This window comes from Meles meles, chromosome 7, assembly GCF_922984935.1.
Source record: "Meles meles chromosome 7, mMelMel3.1 paternal haplotype, whole genome shotgun sequence".
In the NCBI taxonomy this organism is placed as follows: domain Eukaryota; kingdom Metazoa; phylum Chordata; class Mammalia; order Carnivora; family Mustelidae; genus Meles; species Meles meles.
In genome coordinates this window covers 113,029,910-113,051,015 of record NC_060072.1, presented here as the reverse complement: position 1 = coordinate 113,051,015, position 21,106 = coordinate 113,029,910, and positions in this window count along the sequence as shown.

Below are 21,106 nucleotides of genomic sequence, written 5' to 3'. Positions count from 1 at the left end.
AGTCCCTTATGCTTCCATAACATATCAACGCTCTTCAGGCAAAAACTCATAAATGGCAAAGTTTTCGCAGTGAGGAATGAAGTTAGAACAAGGAGAGACGCTAGGCCGGTTGAATACTCTGAGATAAGTGGAAGACTACGCCCTTATGCTTCCTAAACTGAAAAACTCTACTAAGGCGAATCCTCATAAATGGCAAAGTTTTCCTATTTCAGAAAATAATTGAGAAGAAGGACGGACTCTAGGCTGCTTGGACAGAGGCTATGCAGGTTGAATACTCTGAGATAACTGCACGCCTAGGCACTTATGCTTCCAAAACGTAAAACGCTATTAAGTTGAATACTCATAATAGGCAATGTTTTCCCAGTTCAGAAAAGATGGGAGAAGAAGGACGTACTCTAGACTGCTTGGATACTCTGAGTTAAGTGCATGCCAAGTCCCTTGTGCTTCCAAAACCTATAAACGCGACTAAGGCAAATACTCATAAATGGCAATGCTGTCCCAGTTGAGGAAAGAAGTTAGAACGAGGACGGACGTAAGGCAGGTTGGATACTCTGAGTTACAGGCAGGCCAAGTCCCTTCTACTTCCAAAACGTATAAACGCTCTTCAGGCAAACACTCATAAATGACACTGTGATCCCAGGGAGGAAAGAAATTAGAACTCGGACAGAGGCTAGGCAGGTTGAATAATCTGAGATAACTGCACGCCTAGGCACTTATGGCTCCAAAACGTAAAACGCTATTAAGTTGAATACTCATAGTAGGCAATGTTTTCCCAGTTCAGAAAAGAAGTGAAAAGAAGGACGTACCCTAGGCTGCTTGGATACTCTGAGTTAAGGGCAACCCAGTCCCTTATGCTTCCAAAACTTATAAACGCGACTAAGGCAAATACTCACAAATGGCAATGCTGTCCCAGTGGAGGAAAGAAGTTAGAACGAGGACGGACTTAAGGCAGGTTGAATACTCTGAGTTACAGGCAAGCCAAGGCCCTTCTACTTCCAAAACGTATAAACGCTCTTCAGGCAAGCACTCATCCATGGCACTGTTTTCCCAGAGTGGAAAGAAGAGAGAACTAGGACAGACGCGAGGCAGGTTGAAGACTCTGAGATAACTCTACACCTAGGTCCTTATGCTTCCAAAACGTAAAACGCTACTAAGGCGAATACTCATAAATGGCCCTGTTTTCCCAGTTCAGAAAAGAAGTGAGAAGAAGGACGAACTCTAGGCTGCTTGGTTACTCTGAGTTATGTGTATGCCAAGTCCCATATGCTTCCAAAACCTGGGAACGCTACTAAGGCGAATACTCATAAATACCAATGTTGTCCCAGTGGAGGAAAGAAGTTAGATCGAGGACACACTTAAGGTAGGTTGGAGACTCTGAGTTAAGTGCAGGCCAAGTCCCTTATGCTTCCAAAACGTGTAAATGCGACTAAGGCAAATACTCATAAAGGGCAATGTTGTCCCATTGGAGGAAAGAAGTTACAACGAGGACGGACTTAAGGCAGGTTGGATACTCTGAGTTACAGGCAAGCCAAGGCCCTTCAGCTTCCAAAATGTATAAACGCTCTTCAGGCAAACACTCATCCATGGCACTGTTTTCCCAGAGTGGAAAGAAGATAGAACTAGGACAGACGCGAGGCAAGTTGAAGACTCTGAGATAACTCTACACCTAGGTCCTTATGCTTCCAAAACGTAAAACGCTACTAAGGCGAATACTCATAAATGGCCCTGTTTTCCCAGTTCAGAAAAGAAGTGAGAAGAAGGACGAACTCTAGGCTGCTTGGATACTCTGAGTTATGTGTATGCCAAGTCCCATATGCTTCCAAAACCTGGGAACGCTACTAAGGCGAATACTCATAAATAGCAATGTTGTCCCAGTGGAGGAAAGAAGTTAGATCGAGGACACACTTAAGGTAGGTTGGAGACTCTGAGTTAAGTGCAGGCCAAGTCCCTTATGCTTCCAAAACATATCAACGCTCTTCAGGCAAACACTCATAAATGGCATTGTTTTCGCACTGAGGAATGAAGTTAGAACAAGGAGAGACGCTAGGCCGGTTGAATACTCTCATATATGTGGAAGCCTAGGCCCTTATGCTTCCTAAACTGAAAAACGCTACTAAGGCGAATTCTCATAAGTGGGAGAGTTTTCCTATTTCAGAAAATGGTTGAGAAGAAGGACGGACTCTAGGCTGCTTGGACACTCTGAGTTAAGTGCACGTCAGTCCCTTATGCTTCCCAAACGTATAAACGCTTCTAAGGCCAATACTCATAAATGGCCATGTTGTCTCAGTTGAGGAAAGAAGTTAGAACGAGGACGGACTTAAGGATTGTTGCATACTCTGAGTTACAGGCAGGCCAAGTCCCTTATGCTTCCAAAACCTGTGAATGCTCCTAAGGCAAATACTCATAAATGGCAATGTGGTCCCAGTGGAGGAAAGAAGTTAGATCGAGGATGCACTTAAGGCAGGTTGTAAACTCTGAGTTAAGTGCAGGCCAAGTCCCTTATGCTTCCAAAACATATCAACGCTCTTCAGGCAAACACTCATAAATGGCAAAGTTTTCGCAGTGAGGAATGAAGTTAGAACAAGGAGAGACGCTAGGCCGGTTGAATACTCTGAGATAAGTGGAAGACTACGCCCTTATGCTTCCTAAACTGAAAAACTCTACTAAGGCGAATCCTCATAAATGGCAAAGTTTTCCTATTTCAGAAAATAATTGAGAAGAAGGACGGACTCTAGGCTGCTTGGACACTCTGAGTTAAGTGCCCGTCAAGTCCCTTATGCTTCCCAAACGTATAAACGCTACTAAGGCCAATACTCATAAATGGCAGTGTTGTCCCAGTGGAGGAAAGAAGTTAGAACGAGGACGGACGTAAGGCAGGTTGGATAGTCTGAGTTACAGGCAGGCCAAGTCCCTTCTACTTCCAAAACGTATAAACGCTCTTCAGGCAAACACTCATAAATGACACTGTGATCCCAGGGAGGAAAGAAATTAGAACTCGGACAGAGGCTAGGCAGGTTGAATACTCTGAGATAACTGCACGCCTAGGCACTTATGCTTCCAAAACGTAAAACGCTATTAAGTTGAACACTCATAATAGGCAATGTTTTCCCAGTTCAGAAAAGATGGGAGAAGAAGGACGTACTCTAGGCTGCTTGGATACTCTGAGTTAAGTGCATGCCAAGTCCTTTGTGCTTCCAAAACCTATAAACGCGACTAAGGCAAATACTCATAAATGGCAATGCTGTCCCAGTTGAGGAAAGAAGTTAGAACGAGGACGGACGTAAGGCAGGTTGGATACTCTGAGTTACAGGCAGGCCAAGTCCCTTCTACTTCCAAAACGTATAAACGCTCTTCAGGCAAACACTCATAAATGACACTGTGATCCCAGGGAGGAAAGAAATTAGAACTCGGACAGAGGCTAGGCAGGTTGAATAATCTGAGATAACTGCACGCCTAGGCACTTATGGCTCCAAAACGTAAAACGCTATTAAGTTGAATACTCATAGTAGGCAATGTTTTCCCAGTTCAGAAAAGAAGTGAAAAGAAGGACGTACCCTAGGCTGCTTGGATACTCTGAGTTAAGGGCAACCCAGTCCCTTATGCTTCCAAAACTTATAAACGCGACTAAGGCAAATACTCACAAATGGCAATGCTGTCCCAGTGGAGGAAAGAAGTTAGAACGAGGACGGACTTAAGGCAGGTTGAATACTCTGAGTTACAGGCAAGCCAAGGCCCTTCTACTTCCAAAACGTATAAACGCTCTTCAGGCAAGCACTCATCCATGGCACTGTTTTCCCAGAGTGGAAAGAAGAGAGAACTAGGACAGACGCGAGGCAGGTTGAAGACTCTGAGATAACTCTACACCTAGGTCCTTATGCTTCCAAAACGTAAAACGCTACTAAGGCGAATACTCATAAATGGCCCTGTTTTCCCAGTTCAGAAAAGAAGTGAGAAGAAGGACGAACTCTAGGCTGCTTGGTTACTCTGAGTTATGTGTATGCCAAGTCCCATATGCTTCCAAAACCTGGGAACGCTACTAAGGCGAATACTCATAAATACCAATGTTGTCCCAGTGGAGGAAAGAAGTTAGATCGAGGACACACTTAAGGTAGGTTGGAGACTCTGAGTTAAGTGCAGGCCAAGTCCCTTATGCTTCCAAAACGTGTAAATGCGACTAAGGCAAATACTCATAAAGGGCAATGTTGTCCCATTGGAGGAAAGAAGTTACAACGAGGACGGACTTAAGGCAGGTTGGATACTCTGAGTTACAGGCAAGCCAAGGCCCTTCAGCTTCCAAAATGTATAAACGCTCTTCAGGCAAACACTCATCCATGGCACTGTTTTCCCAGAGTGGAAAGAAGATAGAACTAGGACAGACGCGAGGCAAGTTGAAGACTCTGAGATAACTCTACACCTAGGTCCTTATGCTTCCAAAACGTAAAACGCTACTAAGGCGAATACTCATAAATGGCCCTGTTTTCCCAGTTCAGAAAAGAAGTGAGAAGAAGGACGAACTCTAGGCTGCTTGGATACTCTGAGTTATGTGTATGCCAAGTCCCATATGCTTCCAAAACCTGGGAACGCTACTAAGGCGAATACTCATAAATAGCAATGTTGTCCCAGTGGAGGAAAGAAGTTAGATCGAGGACACACTTAAGGTAGGTTGGAGACTCTGAGTTAAGTGCAGGCCAAGTCCCTTATGCTTCCAAAACATATCAACGCTCTTCAGGCAAACACTCATAAATGGCATTGTTTTCGCACTGAGGAATGAAGTTAGAACAAGGAGAGACGCTAGGCCGGTTGAATACTCTCAGATATGTGGAAGCCTAGGCCCTTATGCTTCCTAAACTGAAAAACGCTACTAAGGCGAATTCTCATAAGTGGGAGAGTTTTCCTATTTCAGAAAATGGTTGAGAAGAAGGACGGACTCTAGGCTGCTTGGACACTCTGAGTTAAGTGCACGTCAGTCCCTTATACTTCCCAAACGTATAAACGCTTCTAAGGCCAATACTCATAAATGGCCATGTTGTCTCAGTTGAGGAAAGAAGTTAGAACTAGGACGGACTTAAGGAAGGTTGGATACTCTGAGTTACAGGCAGGCCAAGTCCCTTATGCTTCCAAAACCTGTGAATGCTCCTAAGGCAAATACTCATAAATGGCAATGTGGTCCCAGTGGAGGAAAGAAGTTAGATCGAGGATGCACTTAAGGCAGGTTGTAAACTCTGAGTTAAGTGCAGGCCAAGTCCCTTATGCTTCCATAACATATCAACGCTCTTCAGGCAAAAACTCATAAATGGCAAAGTTTTCGCAGTGAGGAATGAAGTTAGAACAAGGAGAGACGCTAGGCCGGTTGAATACTCTGAGATAAGTGGAAGACTACGCCCTTATGCTTCCTAAACTGAAGAACTCTACTAAGGCGAATCCTCATAAATGGCAAAGTTTTCCTATTTCAGAAAATAATTGAGAAGAAGGACGGACTCTAGGCTGCTTGGACAGAGGCTATGCAGGTTGAATACTCTGAGATAACTGCACGCCTAGGCACTTATGCTTCCAAAACGTAAAACGCTATTAAGTTGAATACTCATAATAGGCAATGTTTTCCCAGTTCAGAAAAGATGGGAGAAGAAGGACGTACTCTAGACTGCTTGGATACTCTGAGTTAAGTGCATGCCAAGTCCCTTGTGCTTCCAAAACCTATAAACGCGACTAAGGCAAATACTCATAAATGGCAATGCTGTCCCAGTTGAGGAAAGAAGTTAGAACGAGGACGGACGTAAGGCAGGTTGGATACTCTGAGTTACAGGCAGGCCAAGTCCCTTCTACTTCCAAAACGTATAAACGCTCTTCAGGCAAACACTCATAAATGACACTGTGATCCCAGGGAGGAAAGAAATTAGAACTCGGACAGAGGCTAGGCAGGTTGAATAATCTGAGATAACTGCACGCCTAGGCACTTATGGCTCCAAAACGTAAAACGCTATTAAGTTGAATACTCATAGTAGGCAATGTTTTCCCAGTTCAGAAAAGAAGTGAAAAGAAGGACGTACCCTAGGCTGCTTGGATACTCTGAGTTAAGGGCAACCCAGTCCCTTATGCTTCCAAAACTTATAAACGCGACTAAGGCAAATACTCACAAATGGCAATGCTGTCCCAGTGGAGGAAAGAAGTTAGAACGAGGACGGACTTAAGGCAGGTTGAATACTCTGAGTTACAGGCAAGCCAAGGCCCTTCTACTTCCAAAACGTATAAACGCTCTTCAGGCAAGCACTCATCCATGGCACTGTTTTCCCAGAGTGGAAAGAAGAGAGAACTAGGACAGACGCGAGGCAGGTTGAAGACTCTGAGATAACTCTACACCTAGGTCCTTATGCTTCCAAAACGTAAAACGCTACTAAGGCGAATACTCATAAATGGCCCTGTTTTCCCAGTTCAGAAAAGAAGTGAGAAGAAGGACGAACTCTAGGCTGCTTGGTTACTCTGAGTTATGTGTATGCCAAGTCCCATATGCTTCCAAAACCTGGGAACGCTACTAAGGCGAATACTCATAAATACCAATGTTGTCCCAGTGGAGGAAAGAAGTTAGATCGAGGACACACTTAAGGTAGGTTGGAGACTCTGAGTTAAGTGCAGGCCAAGTCCCTTATGCTTCCAAAACGTGTAAATGCGACTAAGGCAAATACTCATAAAGGGCAATGTTGTCCCATTGGAGGAAAGAAGTTACAACGAGGACGGACTTAAGGCAGGTTGGATACTCTGAGTTACAGGCAAGCCAAGGCCCTTCAGCTTCCAAAATGTATAAACGCTCTTCAGGCAAACACTCATCCATGGCACTGTTTTCCCAGAGTGGAAAGAAGATAGAACTAGGACAGACGCGAGGCAAGTTGAAGACTCTGAGATAACTCTACACCTAGGTCCTTATGCTTCCAAAACGTAAAACGCTACTAAGGCGAATACTCATAAATGGCCCTGTTTTCCCAGTTCAGAAAAGAAGTGAGAAGAAGGACGAACTCTAGGCTGCTTGGATACTCTGAGTTATGTGTATGCCAAGTCCCATATGCTTCCAAAACCTGGGAACGCTACTAAGGCGAATACTCATAAATAGCAATGTTGTCCCAGTGGAGGAAAGAAGTTAGATCGAGGACACACTTAAGGTAGGTTGGAGACTCTGAGTTAAGTGCAGGCCAAGTCCCTTATGCTTCCAAAACATATCAACGCTCTTCAGGCAAACACTCATAAATGGCATTGTTTTCGCACTGAGGAATGAAGTTAGAACAAGGAGAGACGCTAGGCCGGTTGAATACTCTCATATATGTGGAAGCCTAGGCCCTTATGCTTCCTAAACTGAAAAACGCTACTAAGGCGAATTCTCATAAGTGGGAGAGTTTTCCTATTTCAGAAAATGGTTGAGAAGAAGGACGGACTCTAGGCTGCTTGGACACTCTGAGTTAAGTGCACGTCAGTCCCTTATGCTTCCCAAACGTATAAACGCTTCTAAGGCCAATACTCATAAATGGCCATGTTGTCTCAGTTGAGGAAAGAAGTTAGAACGAGGACGGACTTAAGGATTGTTGCATACTCTGAGTTACAGGCAGGCCAAGTCCCTTATGCTTCCAAAACCTGTGAATGCTCCTAAGGCAAATACTCATAAATGGCAATGTGGTCCCAGTGGAGGAAAGAAGTTAGATCGAGGATGCACTTAAGGCAGGTTGTAAACTCTGAGTTAAGTGCAGGCCAAGTCCCTTATGCTTCCAAAACATATCAACGCTCTTCAGGCAAACACTCATAAATGGCAAAGTTTTCGCAGTGAGGAATGAAGTTAGAACAAGGAGAGACGCTAGGCCGGTTGAATACTCTGAGATAAGTGGAAGACTACGCCCTTATGCTTCCTAAACTGAAAAACTCTACTAAGGCGAATCCTCATAAATGGCAAAGTTTTCCTATTTCAGAAAATAATTGAGAAGAAGGACGGACTCTAGGCTGCTTGGACACTCTGAGTTAAGTGCCCGTCAAGTCCCTTATGCTTCCCAAACGTATAAACGCTACTAAGGCCAATACTCATAAATGGCAGTGTTGTCCCAGTGGAGGAAAGAAGTTAGAACGAGGACGGACGTAAGGCAGGTTGGATAGTCTGAGTTACAGGCAGGCCAAGTCCCTTCTACTTCCAAAACGTATAAACGCTCTTCAGGCAAACACTCATAAATGACACTGTGATCCCAGGGAGGAAAGAAATTAGAACTCGGACAGAGGCTAGGCAGGTTGAATACTCTGAGATAACTGCACGCCTAGGCACTTATGCTTCCAAAACGTAAAACGCTATTAAGTTGAACACTCATAATAGGCAATGTTTTCCCAGTTCAGAAAAGATGGGAGAAGAAGGACGTACTCTAGGCTGCTTGGATACTCTGAGTTAAGTGCATGCCAAGTCCTTTGTGCTTCCAAAACCTATAAACGCGACTAAGGCAAATACTCATAAATGGCAATGCTGTCCCAGTTGAGGAAAGAAGTTAGAACGAGGACGGACGTAAGGCAGGTTGGATACTCTGAGTTACAGGCAGGCCAAGTCCCTTCTACTTCCAAAACGTATAAACGCTCTTCAGGCAAACACTCATAAATGACACTGTGATCCCAGGGAGGAAAGAAATTAGAACTCGGACAGAGGCTAGGCAGGTTGAATAATCTGAGATAACTGCACGCCTAGGCACTTATGGCTCCAAAACGTAAAACGCTATTAAGTTGAATACTCATAGTAGGCAATGTTTTCCCAGTTCAGAAAAGAAGTGAAAAGAAGGACGTACCCTAGGCTGCTTGGATACTCTGAGTTAAGGGCAACCCAGTCCCTTATGCTTCCAAAACTTATAAACGCGACTAAGGCAAATACTCACAAATGGCAATGCTGTCCCAGTGGAGGAAAGAAGTTAGAACGAGGACGGACTTAAGGCAGGTTGAATACTCTGAGTTACAGGCAAGCCAAGGCCCTTCTACTTCCAAAACGTATAAACGCTCTTCAGGCAAGCACTCATCCATGGCACTGTTTTCCCAGAGTGGAAAGAAGAGAGAACTAGGACAGACGCGAGGCAGGTTGAAGACTCTGAGATAACTCTACACCTAGGTCCTTATGCTTCCAAAACGTAAAACGCTACTAAGGCGAATACTCATAAATGGCCCTGTTTTCCCAGTTCAGAAAAGAAGTGAGAAGAAGGACGAACTCTAGGCTGCTTGGTTACTCTGAGTTATGTGTATGCCAAGTCCCATATGCTTCCAAAACCTGGGAACGCTACTAAGGCGAATACTCATAAATACCAATGTTGTCCCAGTGGAGGAAAGAAGTTAGATCGAGGACACACTTAAGGTAGGTTGGAGACTCTGAGTTAAGTGCAGGCCAAGTCCCTTATGCTTCCAAAACGTGTAAATGCGACTAAGGCAAATACTCATAAAGGGCAATGTTGTCCCATTGGAGGAAAGAAGTTACAACGAGGACGGACTTAAGGCAGGTTGGATACTCTGAGTTACAGGCAAGCCAAGGCCCTTCAGCTTCCAAAATGTATAAACGCTCTTCAGGCAAACACTCATCCATGGCACTGTTTTCCCAGAGTGGAAAGAAGATAGAACTAGGACAGACGCGAGGCAAGTTGAAGACTCTGAGATAACTCTACACCTAGGTCCTTATGCTTCCAAAACGTAAAACGCTACTAAGGCGAATACTCATAAATGGCCCTGTTTTCCCAGTTCAGAAAAGAAGTGAGAAGAAGGACGAACTCTAGGCTGCTTGGATACTCTGAGTTATGTGTATGCCAAGTCCCATATGCTTCCAAAACCTGGGAACGCTACTAAGGCGAATACTCATAAATAGCAATGTTGTCCCAGTGGAGGAAAGAAGTTAGATCGAGGACACACTTAAGGTAGGTTGGAGACTCTGAGTTAAGTGCAGGCCAAGTCCCTTATGCTTCCAAAACATATCAACGCTCTTCAGGCAAACACTCATAAATGGCATTGTTTTCGCACTGAGGAATGAAGTTAGAACAAGGAGAGACGCTAGGCCGGTTGAATACTCTCAGATATGTGGAAGCCTAGGCCCTTATGCTTCCTAAACTGAAAAACGCTACTAAGGCGAATTCTCATAAGTGGGAGAGTTTTCCTATTTCAGAAAATGGTTGAGAAGAAGGACGGACTCTAGGCTGCTTGGACACTCTGAGTTAAGTGCACGTCAGTCCCTTATACTTCCCAAACGTATAAACGCTTCTAAGGCCAATACTCATAAATGGCCATGTTGTCTCAGTTGAGGAAAGAAGTTAGAACTAGGACGGACTTAAGGAAGGTTGGATACTCTGAGTTACAGGCAGGCCAAGTCCCTTATGCTTCCAAAACCTGTGAATGCTCCTAAGGCAAATACTCATAAATGGCAATGTGGTCCCAGTGGAGGAAAGAAGTTAGATCGAGGATGCACTTAAGGCAGGTTGTAAACTCTGAGTTAAGTGCAGGCCAAGTCCCTTATGCTTCCATAACATATCAACGCTCTTCAGGCAAAAACTCATAAATGGCAAAGTTTTCGCAGTGAGGAATGAAGTTAGAACAAGGAGAGACGCTAGGCCGGTTGAATACTCTGAGATAAGTGGAAGACTACGCCCTTATGCTTCCTAAACTGAAGAACTCTACTAAGGCGAATCCTCATAAATGGCAAAGTTTTCCTATTTCAGAAAATAATTGAGAAGAAGGACGGACTCTAGGCTGCTTGGACAGAGGCTATGCAGGTTGAATACTCTGAGATAACTGCACGCCTAGGCACTTATGCTTCCAAAACGTAAAACGCTATTAAGTTGAATACTCATAATAGGCAATGTTTTCCCAGTTCAGAAAAGATGGGAGAAGAAGGACGTACTCTAGACTGCTTGGATACTCTGAGTTAAGTGCATGCCAAGTCCCTTGTGCTTCCAAAACCTATAAACGCGACTAAGGCAAATACTCATAAATGGCAATGCTGTCCCAGTTGAGGAAAGAAGTTAGAACGAGGACGGACGTAAGGCAGGTTGGATACTCTGAGTTACAGGCAGGCCAAGTCCCTTCTACTTCCAAAACGTATAAACGCTCTTCAGGCAAACACTCATAAATGACACTGTGATCCCAGGGAGGAAAGAAATTAGAACTCGGACAGAGGCTAGGCAGGTTGAATAATCTGAGATAACTGCACGCCTAGGCACTTATGGCTCCAAAACGTAAAACGCTATTAAGTTGAATACTCATAGTAGGCAATGTTTTCCCAGTTCAGAAAAGAAGTGAAAAGAAGGACGTACCCTAGGCTGCTTGGATACTCTGAGTTAAGGGCAACCCAGTCCCTTATGCTTCCAAAACTTATAAACGCGACTAAGGCAAATACTCACAAATGGCAATGCTGTCCCAGTGGAGGAAAGAAGTTAGAACGAGGACGGACTTAAGGCAGGTTGAATACTCTGAGTTACAGGCAAGCCAAGGCCCTTCTACTTCCAAAACGTATAAACGCTCTTCAGGCAAGCACTCATCCATGGCACTGTTTTCCCAGAGTGGAAAGAAGAGAGAACTAGGACAGACGCGAGGCAGGTTGAAGACTCTGAGATAACTCTACACCTAGGTCCTTATGCTTCCAAAACGTAAAACGCTACTAAGGCGAATACTCATAAATGGCCCTGTTTTCCCAGTTCAGAAAAGAAGTGAGAAGAAGGACGAACTCTAGGCTGCTTGGTTACTCTGAGTTATGTGTATGCCAAGTCCCATATGCTTCCAAAACCTGGGAACGCTACTAAGGCGAATACTCATAAATACCAATGTTGTCCCAGTGGAGGAAAGAAGTTAGATCGAGGACACACTTAAGGTAGGTTGGAGACTCTGAGTTAAGTGCAGGCCAAGTCCCTTATGCTTCCAAAACGTGTAAATGCGACTAAGGCAAATACTCATAAAGGGCAATGTTGTCCCATTGGAGGAAAGAAGTTAGAACGAGGACGGACTTAAGGCAGGTTGGATACTCTGAGTTACAGGCAAGCCAAGGCTCTTCAGCTTCCAAAATGTATAAACGCTCTTCAGGCAAACACTCATCCATGGCACTGTTTTCCCAGAGTGGAAAGAAGATAGAACTAGGACAGAAGCGAGGCAAGTTGAAGACTCTGAGATAACTCTACACCTAGGTCCTTATGCTTCCAAAACGTAAAACGCTACTAAGGCGAATACTCATAAATGGCCCTGTTTTCCCAGTTCAGAAAAGAAGTGAGAAGAAGGACGAACTCTAGGCTGCTTGGATACTCTGAGTTATGTGTATGCCAAGTCCCATATGCTTCCAAAACCTGGGAACGCTACTAAGGCGAATACTCATAAATAGCAATGTTGTCCCAGTGGAGGAAAGAAGTTAGATCGAGGACACACTTAAGGTAGGTTGGAGACTCTGAGTTAAGTGCAGGCCAAGTCCCTTATGCTTCCAAAACATATCAACGCTCTTCAGGCAAACACTCATAAATGGCATTGTTTTCGCACTGAGGAATGAAGTTAGAACAAGGAGAGACGCTAGGCCGGTTGAATACTCTCATATATGTGGAAGCCTAGGCCCTTATGCTTCCTAAACTGAAAAACGCTACTAAGGCGAATTCTCATAAGTGGGAGAGTTTTCCTATTTCAGAAAATGGTTGAGAAGAAGGACGGACTCTAGGCTGCTTGGACACTCTGAGTTAAGTGCACGTCAGTCCCTTATGCTTCCCAAACGTATAAACGCTTCTAAGGCCAATACTCATAAATGGCCATGTTGTCTCAGTTGAGGAAAGAAGTTAGAACGAGGACGGACTTAAGGATTGTTGCATACTCTGAGTTACAGGCAGGCCAAGTCCCTTATGCTTCCAAAACCTGTGAATGCTCCTAAGGCAAATACTCATAAATGGCAATGTGGTCCCAGTGGAGGAAAGAAGTTAGATCGAGGATGCACTTAAGGCAGGTTGTAAACTCTGAGTTAAGTGCAGGCCAAGTCCCTTATGCTTCCAAAACATATCAACGCTCTTCAGGCAAACACTCATAAATGGCAAAGTTTTCGCAGTGAGGAATGAAGTTAGAACAAGGAGAGACGCTAGGCCGGTTGAATACTCTGAGATAAGTGGAAGACTACGCCCTTATGCTTCCTAAACTGAAAAACTCTACTAAGGCGAATCCTCATAAATGGCAAAGTTTTCCTATTTCAGAAAATAATTGAGAAGAAGGACGGACTCTAGACTGCTTGGACACTCTGAGTTAAGTGCCCGTCAAGTCCCTTATGCTTCCCAAACGTATAAACGCTACTAAGGCCAATACTCATAAATGGCAGTGTTGTCCCAGTGGAGGAAAGAAGTTAGAACGAGGACGGACGTAAGGCAGGTTGGATAGACTGAGTTACAGGCAGGCCAAGTCCCTTCTACTTCCAAAACGTATAAACGCTCTTCAGGCAAACACTCATAAATGACACTGTGATCCCAGGGAGGAAAGAAATTAGAACTCGGACAGAGGCTAGGCAGGTTGAATACTCTGAGATAACTGCACGCCTAGGCACTTATGCTTCCAAAACGTAAAACGCTATTAAGTTGAACACTCATAATAGGCAATGTTTTCCCAGTTCAGAAAAGATGGGAGAAGAAGGACGTACTCTAGACTGCTTGGATACTCTGAGTTAAGTGCATGCCAAGTCCTTTGTGCTTCCAAAACCTATAAACGCGACTAAGGCAAATACTCATAAATGGCAATGCTGTCCCAGTTGAGGAAAGAAGTTAGAACGAGGACGGACGTAAGGCAGGTTGGATACTCTGAGTTACAGGCAGGCCAAGTCCCTTCTACTTCCAAAACGTATAAACGCTCTTCAGGCAAACACTCATAAATGACACTGTGATCCCAGGGAGGAAAGAAATTAGAACTCGGACAGAGGCTAGGCAGGTTGAATAATCTGAGATAACTGCACGCCTAGGCACTTATGGCTCCAAAACGTAAAACGCTATTAAGTTGAATACTCATAGTAGGCAATGTTTTCCCAGTTCAGAAAAGAAGTGAAAAGAAGGACGTACTCTAGGCTGCTTGGATACTCTGAGTTAAGAGCAACCCAGTCCCTTATGCTTCCAAAACTTATAAACGCGACTAAGGCAAATACTCATAAATGGCAATGCTGTCCCAGTGGAGGAAAGAAGTTAGAATGAGGACGGACTTAAGGCACGTTGGATACTCTGAGTTACACGCAAGCCAAGGCCCTTCTGCTTCCAAAACGTATAAACACTCTTCAGGCAAACACTCATCCATGGCACTGTTTTCCCAGAGTGGAAAGAAGAGAGAACTAGGACAGACGCGAGGCAGGTTGAAGACTCTGAGATAACTCTACACCTAGGTCCTTATGCTTCCAAAACGTAAAACGCTACTAAGGCGAATACTCATAAATGGCCCTGTTTTCCCAGTTCAGAAAAGAAGTGAGAAGAAGGACGAACTCTAGGCTGCTTGGATACTCTGAGTTATGTGTATGCCAAGTCCCATATGCTTCCAAAACCTGGGAACGCTTCTAAGGCGAATACTCATAAATAGCAATGTTGTCCCAGTGGAGGAAAGAAGTTAGATCGAGGACACACTTAAGGTAAGTTGGAGACTCTGAGTTAAGTGCAGGCCAAGTCCCTTATGCTTCCAAAACATATCAACGCTCTTCAGGCAAACACTCATAAATGGCATTGTTTTCGCAGTGAGGAATGAAGTTAGAACAAGGAGAGACGCTAGGCCGGTTGAATACTCTCAGATATGTGGAAGCCTAGGTCCTTAGGCTTCCTAAACTGAAAAACGCTACTAAGGCGAATCCTCATAAGAGGGAGAGTTTTCCTATTTCAGAAAATAATTGAGAAGCAGAACGGACTCTAGGCTGCTTGGACACTCTGAGTTAAGTGCACGTCAGTCCCTTATACTTCCCAAACGTATAAACGCTTCTAAGGCCAATACTCATAAATGGCCATGTTGTCTCAGTTGAGGAAAGAAGTTAGAACTAGGACGGACTTAAGGAAGGTTGGATACTCTGAGTTACAGGCAGGCCAAGTCCCTTATGCTTCCAAAACCTGTGAATGCTCCTAAGGCAAATACTCATAAATGGCAATGTGGTCCCAGTGGAGGAAAGAAGTTAGATCGAGGATGCACTTAAGGCAGGTTGTAAACTCTGAGTTAAGTGCAGGCCAAGTCCCTTATGCTTCCATAACATATCAACGCTCTTCAGGCAAAAACTCATAAATGGCAAAGTTTTCGCAGTGAGGAATGAAGTTAGAACAAGGAGAGACGCTAGGCCGGTTGAATACTCTGAGATAAGTGGAAGACTACGCCCTTATGCTTCCTAAACTGAAAAACTCTACTAAGGCGAATCCTCATAAATGGCAAAGTTTTCCTATTTCAGAAAATAATTGAGAAGAAGGACGGACTCTAGGCTGCTTGGACAGAGGCTATGCAGGTTGAATACTCTGAGATAACTGCACGCCTAGGCACTTATGCTTCCAAAACGTAAAACGCTATTAAGTTGAATACTCATAATAGGCAATGTTTTCCCAGTTCAGAAAAGATGGGAGAAGAAGGACGTACTCTAGACTGCTTGGATACTCTGAGTTAAGTGCATGCCAAGTCCCTTGTGCTTCCAAAACCTATAAACGCGACTAAGGCAAATACTCATAAATGGCAATGCTGTCCCAGTTGAGGAAAGAAGTTAGAACGAGGACGGACGTAAGGCAGGTTGGATACTCTGAGTTACAGGCAGGCCAAGTCCCTTCTACTTCCAAAACGTATAAACGCTCTTCAGGCAAACACTCATAAATGACACTGTGATCCCAGGGAGGAAAGAAATTCGAACTCGGACAGAGGCTAGGCAGGTTGAATAATCTGAGATAACTGCACGCCTAGGCACTTATGGCTCCAAAACGTAAAACGCTATTAAGTTGAATACTCAGAGTAGGCAATGTTTTCCCAGTTCAGAAAAGAAGTGAAAAGAAGGACGTACTCTAGGCTGCTTGGATACTCTGAGTTAAGGGCAACCCAGTCCCTTATGCTTCCAAAACTTATAAACGCGACTAAGGCAAATACTCACAAATGGCAATGCTGTCCCAGTGGAGGAAAGAAGTTAGAACGAGGACGGACTTAAGGCAGGTTGAATACTCTGAGTTACAGGCAAGCCAAGGCCCTTCTACTTCCAAAACGTATAAACGCTCTTCAGGCAAGCACTCATCCATGGCACTGTTTTCCCAGAGTGGAAAGAAGAGAGAACTAGGACAGACGCGAGGCAGGTTGAAGACTCTGAGATAACTCTACACCTAGGTCCTTATGCTTCCAAAACGTAAAACGCTACTAAGGCGAATACTCATAAATGGCCCTGTTTTCCCAGTTCAGAAAAGAAGTGAGAAGAAGGACGAACTCTAGGCTGCTTGGTTACTCTGAGTTATGTGTATGCCAAGTCCCATATGCTTCCAAAACCTGGGAACGCTACTAAGGCGAATACTCATAAATACCAATGTTGTCCCAGTGGAGGAAAGAAGTTAGATCGAGGACACACTTAAGGTAGGTTGGAGACTCTGAGTTAAGTGCAGGCCAAGTCCCTTATGCTTCCAAAACGTGTAAATGCGACTAAGGCAAATACTCATAAAGGGCAATGTTGTCCCATTGGAGGAAAGAAGTTACAACGAGGACGGACTTAAGGCAGGTTGGATACTCTGAGTTACAGGCAAGCCAAGGCCCTTCAGCTTCCAAAATGTATAAACGCTCTTCAGGCAAACACTCATCCATGGCACTGTTTTCCCAGAGTGGAAAGAAGATAGAACTAGGACAGACGCGAGGCAAGTTGAAGACTCTGAGATAACTCTACACCTAGGTCCTTATGCTTCCAAAACGTAAAACGCTACTAAGGCGAATACTCATAAATGGCCCTGTTTTCCCAGTTCAGAAAAGAAGTGAGAAGAAGGACGAACTCTAGGCTGCTTGGATACTCTGAGTTATGTGTATGCCAAGTCCCATATGCTTCCAAAACCTGGGAACGCTACTAAGGCGAATACTCATAAATAGCAATGTTGTCCCAGTGGAGGAAAGAAGTTAGATCGAGGACACACTTAAGGTAGGTTGGAGACTCTGAGTTAAGTGCAGGCCAAGTCCCTTATGCTTCCAAAACATATCAACGCTCTTCAGGCAAACACTCATAAATGGCATTGTTTTCGCACTGAGGAATGAAGTTAGAACAAGGAGAGACGCTAGGCCGGTTGAATACTCTCAGATATGTGGAAGCCTAGGCCCTTATGCTTCCTAAACTGAAAAACGCTACTAAGGCGAATTCTCATAAGTGGGAGAGTTTTCCTATTTCAGAAAATGGTTGAGAAGAAGGACGGACTCTAGGCTGCTTGGACACTCTGAGTTAAGTGCACGTCAGTCCCTTATGCTTCCCAAACGTATAAACGCTTCTAAGGCCAATACTCATAAATGGCCATGTTGTCTCAGTTGAGGAAAGAAGTTAGAACGAGGACGGACTTAAGGATTGTTGCATACTCTGAGTTACAGGCAGGCCAAGTCCCTTATGCTTCCAAAACCTGTGAATGCTCCTAAGGCAAATACTCATAAATGGCAATGTGGTCCCAGTGGAGGAAAGAAGTTAGATCGAGGATGCACTTAAGGCAGGTTGTAAACTCTGAGTTAAGTGCAGGCCAAGTCCCTTATGCTTCCAAAACATATCAACGCTCTTCAGGCAAACACTCATAAATGGCAAAGTTTTCGCAGTGAGGAATGAAGTTAGAACAAGGAGAGACGCTAGGCCGGTTGAATACTCTGAGATAAGTGGAAGACTACGCCCTTATGCTTCCTAAACTGAAAAACTCTACTAAGGCGAATCCTCATAAATGGCAAAGTTTTCCTATTTCAGAAAATAATTGAGAAGAAGGACGGACTCTAGGCTGCTTGGACACTCTGAGTTAAGTGCCCGTCAAGTCCCTTATGCTTCCCAAACGTATAAACGCTACTAAGGCCAATACTCATAAATGGCAGTGTTGTCCCAGTGGAGGAAAGAAGTTAGAACGAGGACGGACGTAAGGCAGGTTGGATAGTCTGAGTTACAGGCAGGCCAAGTCCCTTCTACTTCCAAAACGTATAAACGCTCTTCAGGCAAACACTCATAAATGACACTGTGATCCCAGGGAGGAAAGAAATTAGAACTCGGACAGAGGCTAGGCAGGTTGAATACTCTGAGATAACTGCACGCCTAGGCACTTATGCTTCCAAAACGTAAAACGCTATTAAGTTGAATACTCATAATAGGCAATGTTTTCCCAGTTCAGAAAAGATGGGAGAAGAAGGACGTACTCTAGACTGCTTGGATACTCTGAGTTAAGTGCATGCCAAGTCCCTTGTGCTTCCAAAACCTATAAACGCGACTAAGGCAAATACTCATAAATGGCAATGCTGTCCCAGTTGAGGAAAGAAGTTAGAACGAGGACGGACGTAAGGCAGGTTGGATACTCTGAGTTACAGGCAGGCCAAGTCCCTTCTACTTCCAAAACGTATAAACGCTCTTCAGGCAAACACTCATAAATGACACTGTGATCCCAGGGAGGAAAGAAATTAGAACTCGGACAGAGGCTAGGCAGGTTGAATAATCTGAGATAACTGCACGCCTAGGCACTTATGGCTCCAAAACGTAAAACGCTATTAAGTTGAATACTCATAGTAGGCAATGTTTTCCCAGTTCAGAAAAGAAGTGAAAAGAAGGACGTACTCTAGGCTGCTTGGATACTCTGAGTTAAGAGCAACCCAGTCCCTTATGCTTCCAAAACTTATAAACGCGACTAAGGCAAATACTCATAAATGGCAATGCTGTCCCAGTGGAGGAAAGAAGTTAGAATGAGGACGGACTTAAGGCACGTTGGATACTCTGAGTTACACGCAAGCCAAGGCCCTTCTGCTTCCAAAACGTATAAACACTCTTCAGGCAAACACTCATCCATGGCACTGTTTTCCCAGAGTGGAAAGAAGATAGAACTAGGACAGACGCGAGGCAAGTTGAAGACTCTGAGATAACTCTACACCTAGGTCCTTATGCTTCCAAAACGTAAAACGCTACTAAGGCGAATACTCATAAATGGCCCTGTTTTCCCAGTTCAGAAAAGAAGTGAGAAGAAGGACGAACTCTAGGCTGCTTGGATACTCTGAGATATGTGTATGCCAAGTCCCATATGCTTCCAAAACCTGGGAACGCTTCTAAGGCGAATACTCATAAATAGCAATGTTGTCCCAGTGGAGGAAAGAAGTTAGATCGAGGACACACTTAAGGTAAGTTGGAGACTCTGAGTTAAGTGCAGGCCAAGTCCCTTATGCTTCCAAAACATATCAACGCTCTTCAGGCAAACACTCATAAATGGCATTGTTTTCGCAGTGAGGAATGAAGTTAGAACAAGGAGAGACGCTAGGCCGGTTGAATACTCTCAGATATGTGGAAGCCTAGGTCCTTAGGCTTCCTAAACTGAAAAACGCTACTAAGGCGAATCCTCATAAGAGGGAGAGTTTTCCTATTTCAGAAAATAATTGAGAAGCAGAACGGACTCTAGGCTGCTTGGACACTCTGAGTTAAGTGCACGTCAGTCCCTTATACTTCCCAAACGTATAAACGCTTCTAAGGCCAATACTCATAAATGGCCATGTTGTCTCAGTTGAGGAAAGAAGTTAGAACTAGGACGGACTTAAGGAAGGTTGGATACTCTGAGTTACAGGCAGGCCAAGTCCCTTATGCTTCCAAAACCTGTGAATGCTCCTAAGGCAAATACTCATAAATGGCAATGTGGTCCCAGTGGAGGAAAGAAGTTAGATCGAGGATGCACTTAAGGCAGGTTGTAAACTCTGAGTTAAGTGCAGGCCAAGTCCCTTATGCTTCCATAACATATCAACGCTCTTCAGGCAAAAACTCATAAATGGCAAAGTTTTCGCAGTGAGGAATGAAGTTAGAACAAGGAGAGACGCTAGGCCAGTTGAATACTCTGAGATAAGTGGAAGACTACGCCCTTATGCTTCCTAAACTGAAAAACTCTACTAAGGCGAATCCTCATAAATGGCAAAGTTTTCCTATTTCAGAAAATAATTGAGAAGAAGGACGGACTCTAGGCTGCTTGGACAGAGGCTATGCAGGTTGAATACTCTGAGATAACTGCACGCCTAGGCACTTATGCTTCCAAAACGTAAAACGCTATTAAGTTGAATACTCATAATAGGCAATGTTTTCCCAGTTCAGAAAAGATGGGAGAAGAAGGACGTACTCTAGACTGCTTGGATACTCTGAGTTAAGTGCATGCCAAGTCCCTTGTGCTTCCAAAACCTATAAACGCGACTAAGGCAAATACTCATAAATGGCAATGCTGTCCCAGTTGAGGAAAGAAGTTAGAACGAGGACGGACGTAAGGCAGGTTGGATACTCTGAGTTACAGGCAGGCCAAGTCCCTTCTACTTCCAAAACGTATAAACGCTCTTCAGGCAAACACTCATAAATGACACTGTGATCCCAGGGAGGAAAGAAATTCGAACTCGGACAGAGGCTAGGCAGGTTGAATAATCTGAGATAACTGCACGCCTAGGCACTTATGGCTCCAAAACGTAAAACGCTATTAAGTTGAATACTCAGAGTAGGCAATGTTTTCCCAGTTCAGAAAAGAAGTGAAAAGAAGGACGTACTCTAGGCTGCTTGGATACTCTGAGTTAAGGGCAACCCAGTCCCTTATGCTTCCAAAACTTATAAACGCGACTAAGGCAAATACTCACAAATGGCAATGCTGTCCCAGTGGAGGAAAGAAGTTAGAACGAGGACGGACTTAAGGCAGGTTGAATACTCTGAGTTACAGGCAAGCCAAGGCCCTTCTACTTCCAAAACGTATAAACGCTCTTCAGGCAAGCACTCATCCATGGCACTGTTTTCCCAGAGTGGAAAGAAGAGAGAACTAGGACAGACGCGAGGCAGGTTGAAGACTCTGAGATAACTCTACACCTAGGTCCTTATGCTTCCAAAACGTAAAACGCTACTAAGGCGAATACTCATAAATGGCCCTGTTTTCCCAGTTCAGAAAAGAAGTGAGAAGAAGGACGAACTCTAGGCTGCTTGGTTACTCTGAGT